The following is a 17212-nucleotide window of genomic DNA, read 5'->3' as shown; positions in this document are numbered from 1 at the left end:
CAGATTACACTGCTAGACGGTACAGGAGGGACTGCCACGTGCACAGGCACTGTGGCAGCACGGACAACCCCCACAGAGGATGCCAATGCTAGGGCTGCTGCCATTTCTGCCTTGGTGCCTCTGCCAAGCTCCACAGCCCTTACCAGAAAACTGACTTTGCATGACACCTGCTTTCTCACAGTTTTCTCTCTGCATTGCAGTCTTGCATGGCTGCATCTGATTGCAGAAACTAGATCACATGCTTACCCCCTGGTTGCAAAGAAGGCTGGAAGAGTGAGTTTTAGTTTTATCTTGAGAAGGCAGGACTCATAATGTATGAGTTTCCTTGATGTGGGAAAGGCTTTCGAGAAATGATGTGTGGCTCCAACATAACAAATGTTATACTCTATTCTGTTATACTGTAGTGGGCATGAGATAATTAGGCAACCAAACCCTTGTAAAGCATCAAGAGGCCAGTGTTTAATTCCTTATGCTTGCCGACGGGATTTGTCATGAGTGGTTCATAAAACAGCCATAGAAGAGCTTTACTGTAACAGAAGAAAGTCTTTCGGGCAGTATTTGGTCCACAAATTGTTTTTTTCCTACCAAATGCGAGAGATACAATGTCTCTCCCTCTTACCTTAGGTTTAGAGGGTATTTTCAGAAACTGCAGAAGTTATTAGCATACTGAAGGAAAGGCACATCTCCACCTTGTCACAGATATGAGAAAGAGCAGATAGGAAAAAACTAATGAAAGCAGTCTAAAGACAGTTGTTGAAATCTGTGTGGTACAAAGCAAAAGGTCTCCATACAAGACTTTAAGTAAGTGCAGACAGAGAGGCTGAGACCTCTCCATAATCGGTAGGTCACGTCAGCTGGGAGTGCTTTGAACAGGCACAGAAGTAGACCAACACGGGGCACAGAATCAGGTCAATGGAAGAAAAAACTCAGCACCCAAACCAGGTCAGCAACTCTTCCCCAGCCAAAATCATCTAAGGCAGAAATGCCCAACAGATTTTATCCCACATGCCAAGATCTATGGATTGGTTGTGGCTACCTCAGTTACCTTGTTGAGGACTATCAAGAAAAATGTCCGTATATGAACCTGTTTTCACATCGTTGATACTTATAACTTTGCATTCTGCTTTTCTCCTTATTCATTGAATCATAAATCTCTTCCATGTTGTCAGATCTTGGTAGTTATCCTTTTTAAATATCTGTATAGTATTTCATCAGATGAATAACTCTAGTTTACTCAATCACTTACCATCATTTTATACTTGAATTATTTCTAAGAATTTTAGAAGGGTAAGTGGAATTTTTCAAAAGGCTCTGTCCACTATTTGAAAGAGATTAGCACAGGAATAAACCTGAACTTCGATGGATATGGACATCTCCCAGCTAGGTCAACATTGGGCCTATGGAGATTCCACAAACACATCTAAAGGAACAGAGGCTTTAAGAGAAAACAGGCTCAACCCTTGAAAACTTTAAATGGAAAGACTCTAGGAAGTCCTAATATATATCCTCAAGGTGGCAGCTACATACCCTTATAAAATCTCTATTTCTAGACAAAATATCTCTAGTGTACTCTGGGGGAAGATCCAAAGAGGGGTTAGCTCTCATCTGAAGTTCTGGAAACTGCTCTCCTGGAAAACTTGGTCTCCAGGGTCTGGATAGGGAGTGAGGAGAATGCAGAAAACCACTCATCCTATTGTGGGTTTTGAGATAAGACTTTAATTTCCATAATCTTCATAAAAAAAAAAAAGGAGCAGTCTTTACACTCAAAAATATATTCACTATGAATTGTTCAGTGTCTTAGACAGGAAGAATTTAGATGCAAAGAATAGAATTCCACTTAGCTCAAATAAAAAGAGGGTTGATTGAAAGGCAGAGTTGACTATGGGGTTACAATAAGCTAGTGCAGGAGATAAAGCTGGGCATAATGGGATCAAGAAGGGGATTATGCAGATTTTCTCTCTCTCTCTCTCTCTGTCTCTCTTCTGCCTTTTGAGGTACACAGTGTCTCTATTTGTCTCTGGGCATCTGCTCCATCCTTCTGCTCCTCTGTTTGCAGACTGGCTTTTTCTGCTGACTCATGGTTTCTCAGCTTCCCCTCACTCACTAGCATGTGGCTTTGGCCTGTTGTGGCAGGCCCGCTGGGCAGGACCTTGCAGCTTGGCTCTACACAGCTAAATGACTCAGCCTCTTTGTCCTCATTCCAAATTCTTGAGAGAGTATCCGATCAGCCCAGCTTAGGTCAGAAGTCTTTCCCCGGGTCAGTCGCTGAGACTGGTGGGGCATAGTCACATGGGATGTAGCGCTGTCCCTTCCAGGGTTATGAGTGGGGCAGAGCCTCCGAGGCGGAATGTGAGTAGGGAGAAGAGAATTTTTGGCATCTCTGAGACAGACTTGGGTCTGAGAGAGACATGCTGAATTATGACAAAAAGTGCATCGAATTTGGAGTGAAAAAAAAAATCTCTGCCACTTTTTAGTCATAAAACTAGACATACTCCTAATCTTTCAGAGACTCATTTCCTCATGTGTAACCTGAGGGAGCTGAACAAGATGACCTCCCAGCTCTTGCTGTCTATGATTATTATTTTCATCTTCAGAATCTCATAATGTAAGGAATGAGCAACTCTAATATCAACGATTTGGCAGGTTTCATGTGAACAATCATTCAAAAACTGTCTTCGCAATAAGTCCAGTGGTGTATTATCCCCAACATTACCATTACAGCAAACATTTTTGGAAGGCCATTATATGCGCTAGCAATGTTGAAGTCTCTAGGTAGGCATTCAGCAAATGTTTCTTGCTTAGAGTGGAATTCTAAATGAAGACAAGAAACAGACCTTGCTCTAAAAGAATCTGCCTGTCAAGTTGTCAGAGGCTTGAAAAAGTAATATGGCGAAATTCACTCAATTCTAATGCTGTTGGTGAGCAATTTTCTCAAATGCGTTATTGGTGAACTGCCCACTGCAAATAAAGACAAAAGACTGTATTAATAGAAATTGCTTTCTATCTATGCCAGATTAATACAGCTATCCCACAACATGTGAAATTGAGGCATTCTTGTAAAGTTGCCTACACAGCAAGGTTAATTTTCCCCCCCTTGAAATCTCCTGTGGTATTGAAAGAAATGACAACTGGCTCTTTTAATATTTCTCATGTTCCTATCGAGAAAGCAAGAATCCAAAGGGAAACACTTCAAAAATAATAATAATCCCAGTGAGAATTTCAATTTCCCAACCCATTCAAGTTCCTTTAAAAAAGCCCCAAGCGCCCACACGAACCTATGATGGACAGCAGGTAAATGAGTCTCTGGAATTGACCCGGGCCACCTCCACCTTTCCCAGTTTGGCCTCTAGTTCTTCCCGCATCCAACCCCTCCCTTGGCTGCACACCTCACCTCTCATCATTTACCTGCCTCTGCCCCCTCTTTTCATATGTAAATATGTAAATAGACTATCTCTAGATTGAGCTGAAGAGTTTCACTCAACTTTATTAAGTTCATTAATTCATCTATAGCAGAAGGAGAAGGCCCTTTGGGTTGTGGGTGAGCCACATTCTGCCAATAGGATAGCCCTCATGTACTCTGCGGTCCTGGGAGAAGCTGACTTTTCTCCTTTCCACCCTGGAAAGCTCCTGCCCAATAATCCCAGGATCTGGGCAGGGACAGCCTTTGTGGCCACCTACTCTGCCTGTCTGCCACTGGGAAAATGGATTTTTGTTGTCCTTCTTCAATTTTAAAAGCTCAGGGACTGGCCTGGTAGTGTAGTGGCTAAGTTTGTGTGCTCTGCTTCAGCGGCCCGGGGGTTTGAGGATTCGGATGTCGGGTGCGGACCTACATACCTCTCATCAAGCCATGCATATCTTATTGCTTTTTTCATCCAATTATAAAAGTAATTTACACTTGCTTTTAAAAAGCTCAACAATATAGAAATGGATAAAACAGGAAGCAAAAACTTTCCATACTTTTAGTTATTCCCAGGGATGACCACAATTATTAGTTTTATATCTATCCTTCCTGAATATATATATATATATATCATATGTACACACACATAAGCAGACAAATGCATACAGATGTGTATGTATACATGCTCTAAATAGAGTATGTATTATATACTGTATGTGCTTAACAAAAATGGGATTATATTATCTATTCTTTTTTGTAGTTTGCTTTTTTTTTTAAATTTTACAGCTTGCTGTATACATCTTACATATAAATCTATCTCGTCCTTTATAATGGCTTCTTAGCATTCCTTTGTGCCATAATCTCTACCCTCCACTGAAGGGTGTGTATAAGTTTTTCTTAAATATTAAAAATACTGCAATGAACATCTATATATATGCATGTGTATATACAAATATGCCTGTGCATGTTCTAACTATTTCCTTGGGATAAATTCCTACAACTAAAATTACCGGGTTAAAGGTTATGCACATTTAAAATATGACAAGCTAACACCAGAAAAGTCGTATCACCCTACAGCCTTAGCAAGCTTCCTGCAATTACCTTCATCTTTCATTATTGCCAATCTGGTGGTCCAAAAAAAAATTAGCACCTCATGTTGTTGTGCTCATTTGCATTTCTTTGAATATTAGTGAAGACGAGTATCTTTTAAGGTATTCCTTAGCCATTTGGTCTTCTTCCTCTATGAACTGTCTGAATTTGTGTGTCTGTGCCACTCACTTCTATTTCCTCCTTCTTTGGTTGACACACTTTTGGTTGAATAGCTGGTCCAGGCATGTGACAGGAGCTGGGCCAATAAATTTCCTGTCCCGGGAGTTTGGACTTGAGAATAGGACACCTCTAGTCTGTGTACTTCAAACAGAAAATGATACAAAGCTGGGCTGGGTCAGCCATTTTTGGTCATGAGCATCATAAAGAAGAGAAAGTAGATCTGCAGGGAGAAAGGAAAGAAGCAGGAATGCCTTGGAAGCAGAGATGAGGGCCCATGGTCCTGAGCACTCCCTATCCTCCAGGCCTGTGAGAAAGCTTTGTCTCCTTAAGCCAATTTGAATGGATTTCTCTTAGATAAGCAGTATCACAATTTCTTCAATTCATGGGAATACCAGGGACGAGGAGATGTTTTTGAAAGAATATTTGAATCTTAATTTTCTCCTCTCATGGTTCCTGAGAAGCCCAAAGGAGCCCTAAGAAGTCTGTGATTCCCAAGCACGAAGGGGAGCTGAAGCAAAAATTGCACAGTGGGCCCAAAGTGTCTTCACCCTAGTGGCCCTTTGATTTGTTCTTCCAGAGGTCCCCCTCCAGTCAGGCACCTGGACCTCCGCTGCCGCTCAGCTCCCTGCAAGCCCTATCTCAGTACGCCCACCTTCCTATAGCAATGGCTCTGTTTATTCAGCACTTACTATGTCCCTGATAAGTACTTTGCATGTTATATTATTCATCTGGTAAAGTAGGCATATTGTTGCTCAGTTTTACAAAAGAGGAAACCAAGGCTTAGGGAGGTTTAGTAAGTTGCTCAAGAACACTCAGCTGGAAAGGGGGGAGCAGGATTCCAGTTTCTGCTGTCCGACTCTGCTATACCTCTGCCCCCTGGGCTGGCCCAGCTCTGTGTCTAGAGCCTAGAACTAAGGTGGCATTGGTCTCCAGGGCAGAACTGTGGTCTCCAAGATCATGACTTCAGGCCCCCTCTGACGGCCACCGTCAGCTGGTTGTCTTTCTGAGAACAAGAGGCATACTCGTATCCCGGCTGCTGGCAGACATTTTGGCCACAGGCAGAGAAGCCTTGCTGCTCATTTTCAAGGTGCTGGCACCCTTTGCTGAATGAAAGAGCTCTGAGGACTACACAGGCTGCATCCTGAAGATGGGCTGGGCACCGAAATGCCTCTCTATTCTAGGTTGGCCCCTGTGACGTAGGCTTTCACCTCCCTGGTCTCTACCTCCCTGCGGTCCACCTCCTCTATAATAACAATAGCCAACCCTGGCAAAGAGTTCACCATTCTAAGTGCTTTTCATACATTAGCTCATTTGCTCCTCACCTTTAGAGTTAGATACTATATTAACACCCCATTTCACAGATGAGGAAATGGAGGCACAGACAGGTTAAGTGACATGCTCAAGGTCACACAGCCAGTGAACAGCAGCCAGGATTCCAACCCAGATGTCAGAGATTCCTTTGAGTAGTTGGTGAAAGTTAAGACTCTTTCCTCGGAAAAATGTACAGACGCATGATTCTATATAGTTTAGAGGTTTCATCTTCAGCTACTACAGGTCAAACACTTTGTAAAGCAGGGCTCAGAAAACTCAGATGTCCTCAGGGGTAAGGCAGAGAATGTTGACCAGTGAAAGAGTTGGACGGGAGAAAGGACAGTGGGCCCTGGATAGTGCATGGATTCCTCTCAAAAGTATTCTAATGAAAACAAACAAAGCAAATCTCCTAAGCTGGACCAAGAAAACTTGCTTGTGGGCTGAACTCAATGAGAGGGCAATCAGTTTGCAACTTCTGCTAGAATGCAACACAGTCCCTTCTTTGCTTATTTGCCAACGGGCATGTTGGTGCTCATAATATTCGAGAAAAGGTGTGTTGAACTGCTCTCCCAACTCAGGGCAGACCTGCAGCTGATTCCCATCAGACCCTGCACTTACAGAGTCTAGAGCTCTCACTCTTGACTCCCATGAACCGTCCAGGGCCCCAGCCCCCCTCCCTTGGGCTTCTGATGCGCTGGGATGTTTTGAGGGTGCAGTTGTCCAGGTTGGATGAATAGATGGTGTCATTCCTGCAGAGGGTCATGGGGATCAAGAAGGGGGGCTGCCTCTGAGAGACACTGGATTTAGGCAGTGGCAGTTCCCAGCTCCCACCTGGCTCCTGGACAATGGAAGATGCCCCACTGTGGCTGAGCAGTGCTTGGCTTTGTCTGCCTGGCCCCTTCAGCCCAGTTCTCTCCTCCTCTTCTCCCGTCACTCTTTTGTCTTTGTCCTTCCCCACATCCACCCTCAAGAGGTGAGAAATATTTTACTAGCCTGGGAAAGCTGCCCTGTCTCAACACTGCTATTGTTTTTTCTCACTAGCATTGGCTATATTTTGATATGACTGCTTCAAAGCACTTAGCATAACTTCCTTAATGGGTTTAGGCTTTTCGGGAACACAAAAGCTAGACACTATTTCTGCTTGCCACTAATGTCCTTCCCTTGAAGCAATGAATCCCAGGGATTACCTGCTTAAACGGAGCGGGGAGTCCACAGGAGGAGGAAAGGAAGGGTGGAGATACTGAGAGAAAAAAGTTTTCATTAATATTAAAAAATGTTATCCACATCTTTTCCATCTTAAGACCCCTTTGAACTCTTGACAACCCCAAAGAACTTGTTCATGTGGGCTATGTATATTGATGTTTAATGTATTAGAAATTAAGACGGATGAGTGTGTAAAATATTTACTTATTTATTCATTTAAAAATAACAATAATAAACCCATTACATGTTAACATAAATCACATATTTTTAAACTATAGTTTCTAAAACAAGCAAACAAAAAAGATTCAATGAGAAGAACAGCGTTGTTTAAATTTTTGTAAATCTTTTTAGTGTCTGGGTTGATAGAAGGCAGGTGGATTCTCATATCTGCTTCTGCACTCACTGTGTTGTGACATCACATGTCATGTAGCCTCTGGAAAACTTCCCTGTACACTTGTGAGCGAATGAGAATGAAAGAGACAAACTATATCTTAGTATTATGATGAAAAGACCTAGAGGAGGACCTTCCTGGAGGACCTCCAGAAAGGAGTGCTCTTTGAGAACTGTGGTCTTATGTCCTGAAGTACCATCACAGAGCGCCAGAGAGCTGGTCCTGGATGGGTAAGGGCAGGCTCCACGTAAGGGAGGCAGGATAAGTGATGGGTAAGGGCACTAATTTTGGAAGCAGACGCTTTTAGATTTGAATCCTTCCTACGGAGTGGCCTTGGGAAGGTTACTGAACTTTTCTAAGCCTCAGACCTCCGTCCTATAGATAGAGAACAGTAGAACCTACCTTACCTGGTTGATGAAAGATAATGAAGTATTTTTCAAACTTCATTAGTCAGAACTTTTGCCAAGTCCATGTAAGACCTATACTATCATCCTCTTTATATTTTTCCATAGCTCACTTTTTAAACCTAAATACCTTTTTAAAGGAAATTTTATATCCTTATTACAAATGGAAAACAACTTGCCCTAAATCAAAGGTGCACTAAAAATAAAAAAGACTTGTTGCCAGAGAAAGTGTTAAGCCTAACGCCTGCTCTCCTTTTGTAACGAAAGGAAATAAGACGATGTTAGAATGTTTCTCAAGACCTGCATGAAAGAAACTCTCCCAGATGTGATCAGAAGGAGTCAGAGACTCAAAGAAGGAATAGCTTTCTCATTACTCGATGCAATTTGACCTCTGCCTTGCCCGTGCACCACTAAATCATCTCCCCGACTACCTGAAACCATTTCCTGTATCACCCCACACTTAGGAGACACTGAGATCATGCACGTAAAGCACTTAACTCAATGCTGGCACATGGGAAGGACTCTGCATAGTAGCTTTTGTTATCTTTTCTAATTCTTCCTTTTCTTTTCCCACACAGGTTAAATGACTCACGTAAGCCCATAGTTTTTGGTGGAGGACTATGACTACAATGCCTGTCTTATATCTCCTTGCAGATAAAAGCACGGATGCTGGCACTGGGCTCTGCCACTTTAGAGCTGTGTGACCTTGAGCAAGAAACTCAACCTCTCTGCCTCAGTCTTCTCATCAGTAATATGGTGATACAATGGCATCTAAGTTATAAGGTAAGAGCAAATCAGTTAATACATGTAACATGTTTTAACTGTGTAGTAACACACAGAACATGCCTGGCAGGTAGTCAATACTTTACACATATTAGCTAATAGTGTTCCTTCTTTTTCATCAGCTAGTTTGACAGTAGCAGTCATTAACAGACAGTTTACTATAGAGAAGTTTTTCTCAAACTATCCAAGGTAAAGGGCCAGGTTTTATTCCCCCAATCAAAGTGGACTGATACTTTTGTAAATAGAACAAAAATGAATTACTAGAAAAAAGAAATAAAAAAGAAAATATAAAGTACAAGCCTGCTTTTTAATTAGAGTCAATAGACTATATTGAATATATATGTCAATAGATTATATTTCAATAGAGACAATCAGAGAGAAAATAGGAGAAAAAATTACAAAAATTGTTCACTGAAAGCGTGTACAGGCAATTAGTGTTGCTTCAGCACTTTTTTGTCATTCCACATTTGTGACAAAACAAAACGTTATGAAGGTAATAGCAATTCCCCAAATTAAATGCTGATATGCGTACTTGAAACAAACATTTGTACATTAATATTTAAAGTTTTTTCTGTGATAAGTGAGCTTGCTTTTTGCCTGTTAACTTATCTAATCTAGGTTAGATAGATGATGCAGAGAGGATCGTGTAGATCTAAACAGTTTCTACGATTGTTTTAATCACTTTCACGGTAGAGAAACCACTCACACAGAGGTAGGTTGATAAGAAAGGGAAAAGAGAATTTAAAGCAATTTCAGCAAGTTCCAGATACTCATTTTTTACTTCCATCTAAAATGAAGCACATAATGTTGTATATTCAACATTCATTTCCGACCTTCATCAGTAGTCAGTTCCAAAATGGATGCTTTAAAGTTATAGTTAAATTTAAATTCTCTTCGATAAACAAATGAACAAGATGAATTCTGGATTTTATACACTTTTGGGTTACAGTTGACAAATGAACTTTAAAACATCACTAGTGGTTCTACTGGGAATGGCTGGTATAAAATCTGTGTCACATGTGACTCACCCATTCCAGTTCAACACCTGAACTGCACCCTGTGTCTTAGTTTGTTCAGGCTGCTATAAGAAGATACCATAAGCTGCGTCGCTTAAAAACAACAAACACTTACTTCCCACAGTTCCAGAGGCTGGGAAGTCCAAGTTCCAGGCATTCATACAGGACTTGCTTCTGTTTCACGGATATGCCTTCTCTATGTGTCTTCATGGTGGAAGGGGCAAGGGAGATCTCTGGGGCCTCTGTTATAAAGGTGCTAATCCCATTCGTGAGGGCTCCACCCTCATGACCTAATCACCTCTCAAAGGCCCCACTTCCAAATACCATTACACAGAGGATTAGGTTTCAACATCTGAATTTTGTGGGGAACACAAACATTCCATCTATAGCACACTGTTCAACGAGACTGGTCCTCTGCTGATGCCCTTGCATGTTGTGACAATGTCAAATTGCCATCAAGGTTTCTAAACCATCATTGCTGGTTTCTATACTTACCTTGCTGTGGCTGGGAACAAACCCACAGACCACATTTTGAGTAGCAGTGATACGGAGCACAGTGCTGGAAGGATGAGTTGCATAATTTCAGGAGAATTCTTCTTGGACAGCAGATGATGCTTTAGTTTTTTTTATCAAGACCATTCCCACTTTTGAAGAAGGTAGCTGGCTCCTATTCATACCCTCTCATCTCAGGTGCTAAAGAAATTCTTGAGAGGAACCCCCAGGCCATGAAAGTAATGTTACAGAGTTTACAGAAGAAAGAAAACTAGGGCAGAATTAGTCCTTTCCTCTCTAACTGCAAGCCACAGCCTTCTGTTTATCCTCACAGACATGGGTAGTAATGGTTCACACACGCCTCTGAGCTCCATGAGGGCTGGCACCATGTCGTTTTTAATCCGTAACTGGGGCCCCTAGCACAGAGATGGGTGTATAGCAATCACTCAATAAACATTTGTTCAGTGAGTGGATTCTCAGAAGCTTAGCTGTCTTACATCTCTGTTGGAGTGCTGTGAGGGATAGTTACTGGAGAAAGAACAAATAGGTTAGCGGTACGAAGGATGTATCCATCTATCTTTCCTTTTCTTATCACTTTCCTGGGTTATGATCTCTTGAAAAGCAAACACAACATTCAGGTGTGTTGTCTCCCTTGAAAGCCATTCTGAACTCCAGGCTTTCCCAGAGCAGAAAGACATTTAGATACAGGAATGCTCATTGATTCAGCTGAGCATTTCTAGATGGCCTAGACTCCTTTCTTTCATTCTACTTTCTCTCTATCACAGGGGCCATGCCTTAGTCATCTTAGTGTCGCTGCGGCCTCACAGAGGGCCTGGCACACACCTGAGAACCACTGCCTAGTGTGATTAGCACATCTGTGAGGGAGGGGCCAAGTGAATTATCGCAGAGCTTCTCAAATTTAACGCACATATGAATCACCTGAGGGGCTTGTTAAAATGCAGATTTTGCTTCAGTAGCTCCAGGTGTGCTCCTAGGCGATGCCAATGCTTCTGGTCCATGGGCTACACTTTAAGCAGCAAGCAACCAAGAGGAATAAAAAGAACCTGAACTTCTATTTAGCTGCTTGTTAGCAAATGAAGTAAAAGATGTGGCTAACATGATTTAGGAATGACTCTTAGTGATCTGTAGCTGGCTGTGTGAGAGACACAATGAAAGACCTTTTAAGGAAAGGAAAATAAGTCATGTGGGTCACATGTGATTCCACAATACTCCCTGGGAACTCACAATTGCCTTAGAACAGAAACATGATACCACAACTGTCAATCATCTTTTAAAGCTTGGTGCTCAAATAGCAGGTTCCATGGGGAAACAGAACGCAGTGAAGCAGTCAGGGGATACATTCTTTTGTGTCTTCTGGAACATATGCTGACACTGACCTTAAAAAAGATTTTTTTTTTTATTGATCACTTGCTACTTATGTCTATTATGATGCTTTGTAAAATTTAAATTAATCCCTCTCTTTCTTTCCAGGCTTCTTCGCTGCCCGAGTCAACAGTGTGGAGTACCAGAACACACCTTTGAGGTCTTGCAAACTTGGGTCATAGTCCCAATGCTGACCCATTTAAGACTGTGTGACCTTAGGCATGAGCCACAGGTTCCAGAGTAAAACGAGATTAACACTACTACCTTGGATTTTCACTAGGATGAATTGAGAAGGCGCCTGGGCCATGGTGGCATGCCTGTAAATAATACTTTTATTCCCTCCATATATTGCCAACCTAGGCTCTAACTCACCTATCTAAGTGGGATTAAAGGAGACACACCCTGTAGTCCAGCTACACTTATTCGGAACCTAGATATTGTCTGAGTTCCCTCCTGGTGGCTGGGGACAGAGGGGAGGGAAGAGCTTGGCTCAGAAACTGGCCCCCAGCAGCTGTGCCTGGCCTCTGGGCAGTCTAATGAACAAGATGGTACCCTTGAAATTCTTCGACTACCTCAGGCTTGGGGAAATTTTGGTGTTTGCCTTAGCATGATAATAACAGCCAGTACTGACTAAGGGTTTACTATGGGCTGGGCACTGTTTAAGGATGGACTGGCTTTTAGTTTTCAGGATAGTGGTAATTGAGATGACATTTTTTCCAGAAAATTATATTTTAATTTTCAAATAATTATGATAAATGGGATATTTGTAAAAGACTCTTCAGACAATCATATAAGGTAGAAAGTAAGCTCCTTTGAGGGCGGGACCTGTGTTCGGTTCATCTTGTTCCCATAGACACATTCCATGTCCCATTGTTCAGAGGCAAGCCCTGTTAAGAGTGTAGACTGTCTCCTTTAAGAGGTGGAGGGGCGGGCCTGGTGGCGCGCGGACATGGCACCACTTGGCACACCATGCTGTGGTAGGCGTCCCACATATAAACTAGAGAAAGATGGGCACGGATGTTAGCTCAGGGTGAGTCTTCCTCAGCAAAAAGAGGATTGGCAGCAGTTAGCTCAGGGCTAATCTTCCTAAAAAAAAAAAAGAGGTGGATAATTTCTTGACTAATCGAACCACATAGAATAATTAATGTGGGACAGAAGTTCCAGATGAAATCTAGCCGTTTCTGGGGCACCCAGTGAAGCCCTAGCCTTAATACAGGCCCCGAGGCTGCAAGTGACCAATAATTGGTCCCAGGTTGATGCTTGTTATCAGTGGGTGGGATTGGAAAAGCTGCTCCTGGGGGAAGAGCTGGGCCTGTTTCTTCATTTCCTTTATACCACACACCTGACTGACCCTTATAACATTAGGCTTGCAGAGGAAGCCCAAAATATTGGGGAAGTGTAGGCGTCATCTCATTCTCTCAACAAGCCTCATCAGGAAAGGCTCATGGTGGCATCATGGAAGCCCAGGACAACAGGCACAAGAGGGAACGGGAGTCCGACACAGAGAGTGACACCAACTCTGAGTCAGGCTTGGACCCAAACAGGACAACAGAACCGACACCTGCAATAGAAGGTGTGAAGGAATTCTAGAACTAAATAACCAGGAGGGGCTAGGGACAACCTACAGGGGCTTGAGGTGCCCCATCATTGGGGAGATGGTGTGTTAAGCTTTTCACTATTTGTCTAATGTTTATTAAGTGTTTATTTTATGCCTAGGACTCTGCAATGAATAGAACATGCATGGCTCAAAGTATTTCACATAGATTAACTTTCTGGACAACTGAAAGTTTTGATTTGCTTAATCTTAAATACTATTCATGGAACATTTTCTAATATCATATTTGTTACACAGTTTTTGAATGGCATACTAACAACAGGTTGTGCTTTACTGACGACTTGGGATCCCCATCTTATTTAAGGTTGCCAGATAAAATACAAGACACCTAGTAAAATTTGGATTTCAGATAAACACAGGCAATATTTGGAACATACTTGTACTAACATTATTCCTTGTTTAAATGAAATTCAAATTTAAGTGGGTGTCTTATGTTTTTATTTGTTAAATCTGGCAAGCCTACCATTATTATATGGTGCTGTAATAATACAGCGATGCCTCAGCTGCAGTTGGGCTGATTGTCCTCACACTTCGGTGGCTCAAGGCTGTTGGATTTTTGAATTTTGTGGTCATTTTTTACAGTCTCTTTCTTTGCTATGCAGTGATTGGACTGCTTGTGGTAGTCAGTGTATACCGCATTTTCCTTTTCTCCTTTCCTCCTACTTGATTCTTCTGATTGGCTTGGGCTGGGAAATAAGATCTCCAAAAGTGATTAACTTTTTTGTAGTAAGAGTAAACAGTCTGAGTAAGGATACAGGTACTCACGGAAAGTATGCTAATTTTAAAATAAGGACTTCATAAAAACTTCTTTTGACTGCCAGAGACTTTCCTGTGGTTTCTTTCGAAGTCCTGCAGGATAAGCGAATCATAGCTTGTTTCCTGGAGCGGTGCACTGTTCTTCATAGAGCACTATACCAGTAGAAATCAGCCTCTGATGGAGAAGAGGTTACAGCTAGATAGAAGAGAATTTGCAGCTGGATTTTGGATGTTGTCTGAAATTCTTTAGAAAGAGTCAGATAGATACTGATTTGGCCTGAGTAGTTTACAGGTAAACATGCCTTAAGGCTGGCAACTAGACTAGGTGACCTCTTGAAATCACTCACAGATATATGGTTTTGATAACTCTATGATCTATCCAATCAACTCAAAATAACAACCACATCCAAAAGAATGAAAGCAAAATAAAATTAGCCAGCATCACATCTACAACGAAAAGTAGTATGTATTCCAAATACAGTGCTTAGAAGAGGTTTCGGCCAGCCTGCAAAATCTTACATGGAAGGAACTACAATGTGTACTCTTCTCTACTACACTCATTTACACAATGATTAAACTTTTTTTTTTTGCCCTAGGCAATGCTTGTTCTGAATATAGATTTGAAGTGACTCCTGAACTGGAGCTGCTGTTCCTAATGCTGAGCCTACGATTACTCAAACTCAGCATGCAAAGTCAGCAAACACCTCTCCACACCTTACATATTTGCACTTATCTTTATTTGACGTCAGAAAAATTGTTTGAAAAATGATTTATGGTACAAAGAGGATCTTCAGGCTCAGGATGATGAGATCTTGTGTCATCCAGCTATGTCTACTTTTACTGGCTTTAGCCAAAGAATGAGTCATCAGAATCAGATCCTGGGGAATATTTTGGGAGGTGTTAGAAAAGTCTAATACCAACCAAAGACAAGCATCTTGGTAGAACAGTTTGATTTTCTTCAGAGGCATCTAAGATTGTGCAAATCAGAAAATACTTCCTAGATTGTCACAAAACTATTCTAAATATTTCGAGCCTTTGAAACCTGTTATAGGCCTTTTAGTCACAACAAGAGCAACCCTGGTCAGTGTAGGTCACTGGAGCCAATAGCTGTACTATATATTTACATTCATGTGACCTGATTCAAGATATTAGTGTGTTAAATATAGTTTTCTTTTCCTCTTGATCAACAAAATATTCACTTCTAAACTATATTAAGATTTATGGGCTTGAAAGTATTATTTTTATTTATTTTTTGAGTTCATAATAGTTTACATCATTGTGAAATTTCAGTTGTAGATTATTTCTTGTCTATCACCACATAAGTGCTCCCCTTCACCCCCTGTGCCTGCCCCCCACCCCCCTTCCCCTGGTAACCACTGAACTCTTTTCTTTGTCCATGTGTTTGTTCATATTCCACATATGAGTGAAATCATCTAGTGTTGGTCTTTCTCAGTCTGGCTTATTTCACTTAGCATAATTCCCTCCAGGTCCATCCATGTTGTTGCAAATGGGATGATTTTGTCATTTTTTTATGGCTGAGTGGTGTTCCATTATATATATATACCACAGCTTCTTTATCCAATCATCAGTGGATGGGCACTTGGATTGTTTCCCTGTCTTGCTATTGTGAATAGTGCTGCAACAAACATAGGGGTGCATATATGTTGCTTATTTTTATCTTTAATTTTAGTCTAAGAAAGATTTTTTTAGGTTTTTTTCTTTTTTCTCCTTCAACAGCATTCTTCTATCCTAAAAGGGTTGCTATACTATTTCGGTAGGTAACTGTCTTAGGGACAAGGATAACGTAGGCTACTGAGAGGATAGGGTGATTTTAAAATACTGAAGAAACATTCAATGGGTATTCGTTGAAGTGTGCAAAGGACTATACTATTGGCAACGAGCTAATACGTACGGTGGTGGGAGAGGCAGATTCACGAACAGAGAATTCTATTACAGTATGGTGGGCATGATGATGAAGATTTGCAGGTAGGCGCCTCTTTCTATGCGAATCTGTAAAACTGATTCAGCCTGGAATTGTTGGGGGAAGGCTTCCTATGGGAGTTTATACCTGGGTTGAGTCTTAAAGGGCAAGCAGTCAGGCAAAAAGTATGGAGCAGAGAGCCTGAGCGAAGATACAAAGATGAATAGGGAAGGGGTCCCTTTTTTCCTCTTAGCTTCTGAACAGGTACCTTAGTCATTGGCAGAAGGGGAGGATGCGCCAGCCCCGTCACTGTTTCATCATACAGAGAGTGTTTTGCAGATATGCTGTGCCATGGTGATCGCATAAGCAGCCATTATGACGGAAATGTCAAGTTTACCAGATGTCCCCTACCACCTTTACACACAACTCTTTCCCCATTTTCCAGGCAGTCCAGTGTAATTCAAATGATAACCACAATCCCCCTGTATTAGTTTCCTAGGTCTGCCATAACAGTACCACAAACTGGATGGCTTAAACAATAGAAACTTATTGTCTTACAGTTCGAGTCTAGAACTCTGAGATCAAGGTATCAGCAGGGTTGGTTCTTTCTGTGGATGGTGAGGGAGAATCTTCCATGTCTCTCCTAACTTCTGGTGGTTTGCTGGCAATCCTTAGCTTTCCTCGGCTTGTAGACGCAGCACCTAGATTTCTGCCTTCACGTCACGTGGTGTTCTGCCTGCCTGAATCCAATTTTCCCCTTTTTTAATAAGGATATTAGTCATATTGGATCACGGGCCCACAGAACTCCACTGTGACTTCATCTTAACTAATTATATCTGAAATGACCCTATTTCCAAATATGGTCATATTCTGAGATACCTGGGGTTAGAACTTCAACATATAAATTTTGAGGAGACACAAATCAGCTCATAACACTCCCTTTCCAATGTAAGCACTATAATTTAAGGTCAAATCTTAATTCCAGAAAACACTTAACAGGAACATAAATGCCTTGTTATTTGTTTTCCATGGGTTAACCTATCTTTTCCTACTTATTTACATAAAATATGTATATTCTGTTAATTTCACCATATCATAGATTTCATAGAGTGCTTAGAATTTAGTAAAAATTTACCTATTGGGTATCACAGTAAAGCTGCTGTTTTATTAAATACTGATCATTTTTGAAATATATTTTCCAAACAGTATAACATCTCAAAATAAAACTAGCTCACTTAGTTGTTGACACAATCAGTGTGATCAGGACT

The 17212-nt window shown here is 41.5% G+C and overlaps 1 long non-coding RNA gene across 1 annotated transcript in view; it reads left to right on the top strand.

Annotated features, from left to right (window-relative positions):
- The window catches only part of LOC139041790 (uncharacterized), a 30101-nt gene extending 16618 nt beyond the window's left edge, over nucleotides 1-13483 (top strand). The window contains exons 2-3 of the long non-coding RNA XR_011497719.1: nucleotides 8633-8761; nucleotides 11761-13483. This is a non-coding gene — a long non-coding RNA (uncharacterized lncRNA). The remainder of the gene's footprint in view (nucleotides 1-8632; nucleotides 8762-11760) is intronic.
- Nucleotides 13484-17212: the final 3729 nt, after the last annotated feature.

Source organism: Equus asinus, chromosome 24 (assembly GCF_041296235.1).
Source record: "Equus asinus isolate D_3611 breed Donkey chromosome 24, EquAss-T2T_v2, whole genome shotgun sequence".
Classification (NCBI taxonomy): domain Eukaryota; kingdom Metazoa; phylum Chordata; class Mammalia; order Perissodactyla; family Equidae; genus Equus; species Equus asinus.
Note: the sequence above shows the minus strand (reverse complement) of the source record. Positions and strands in the feature narration are given on the sequence as shown.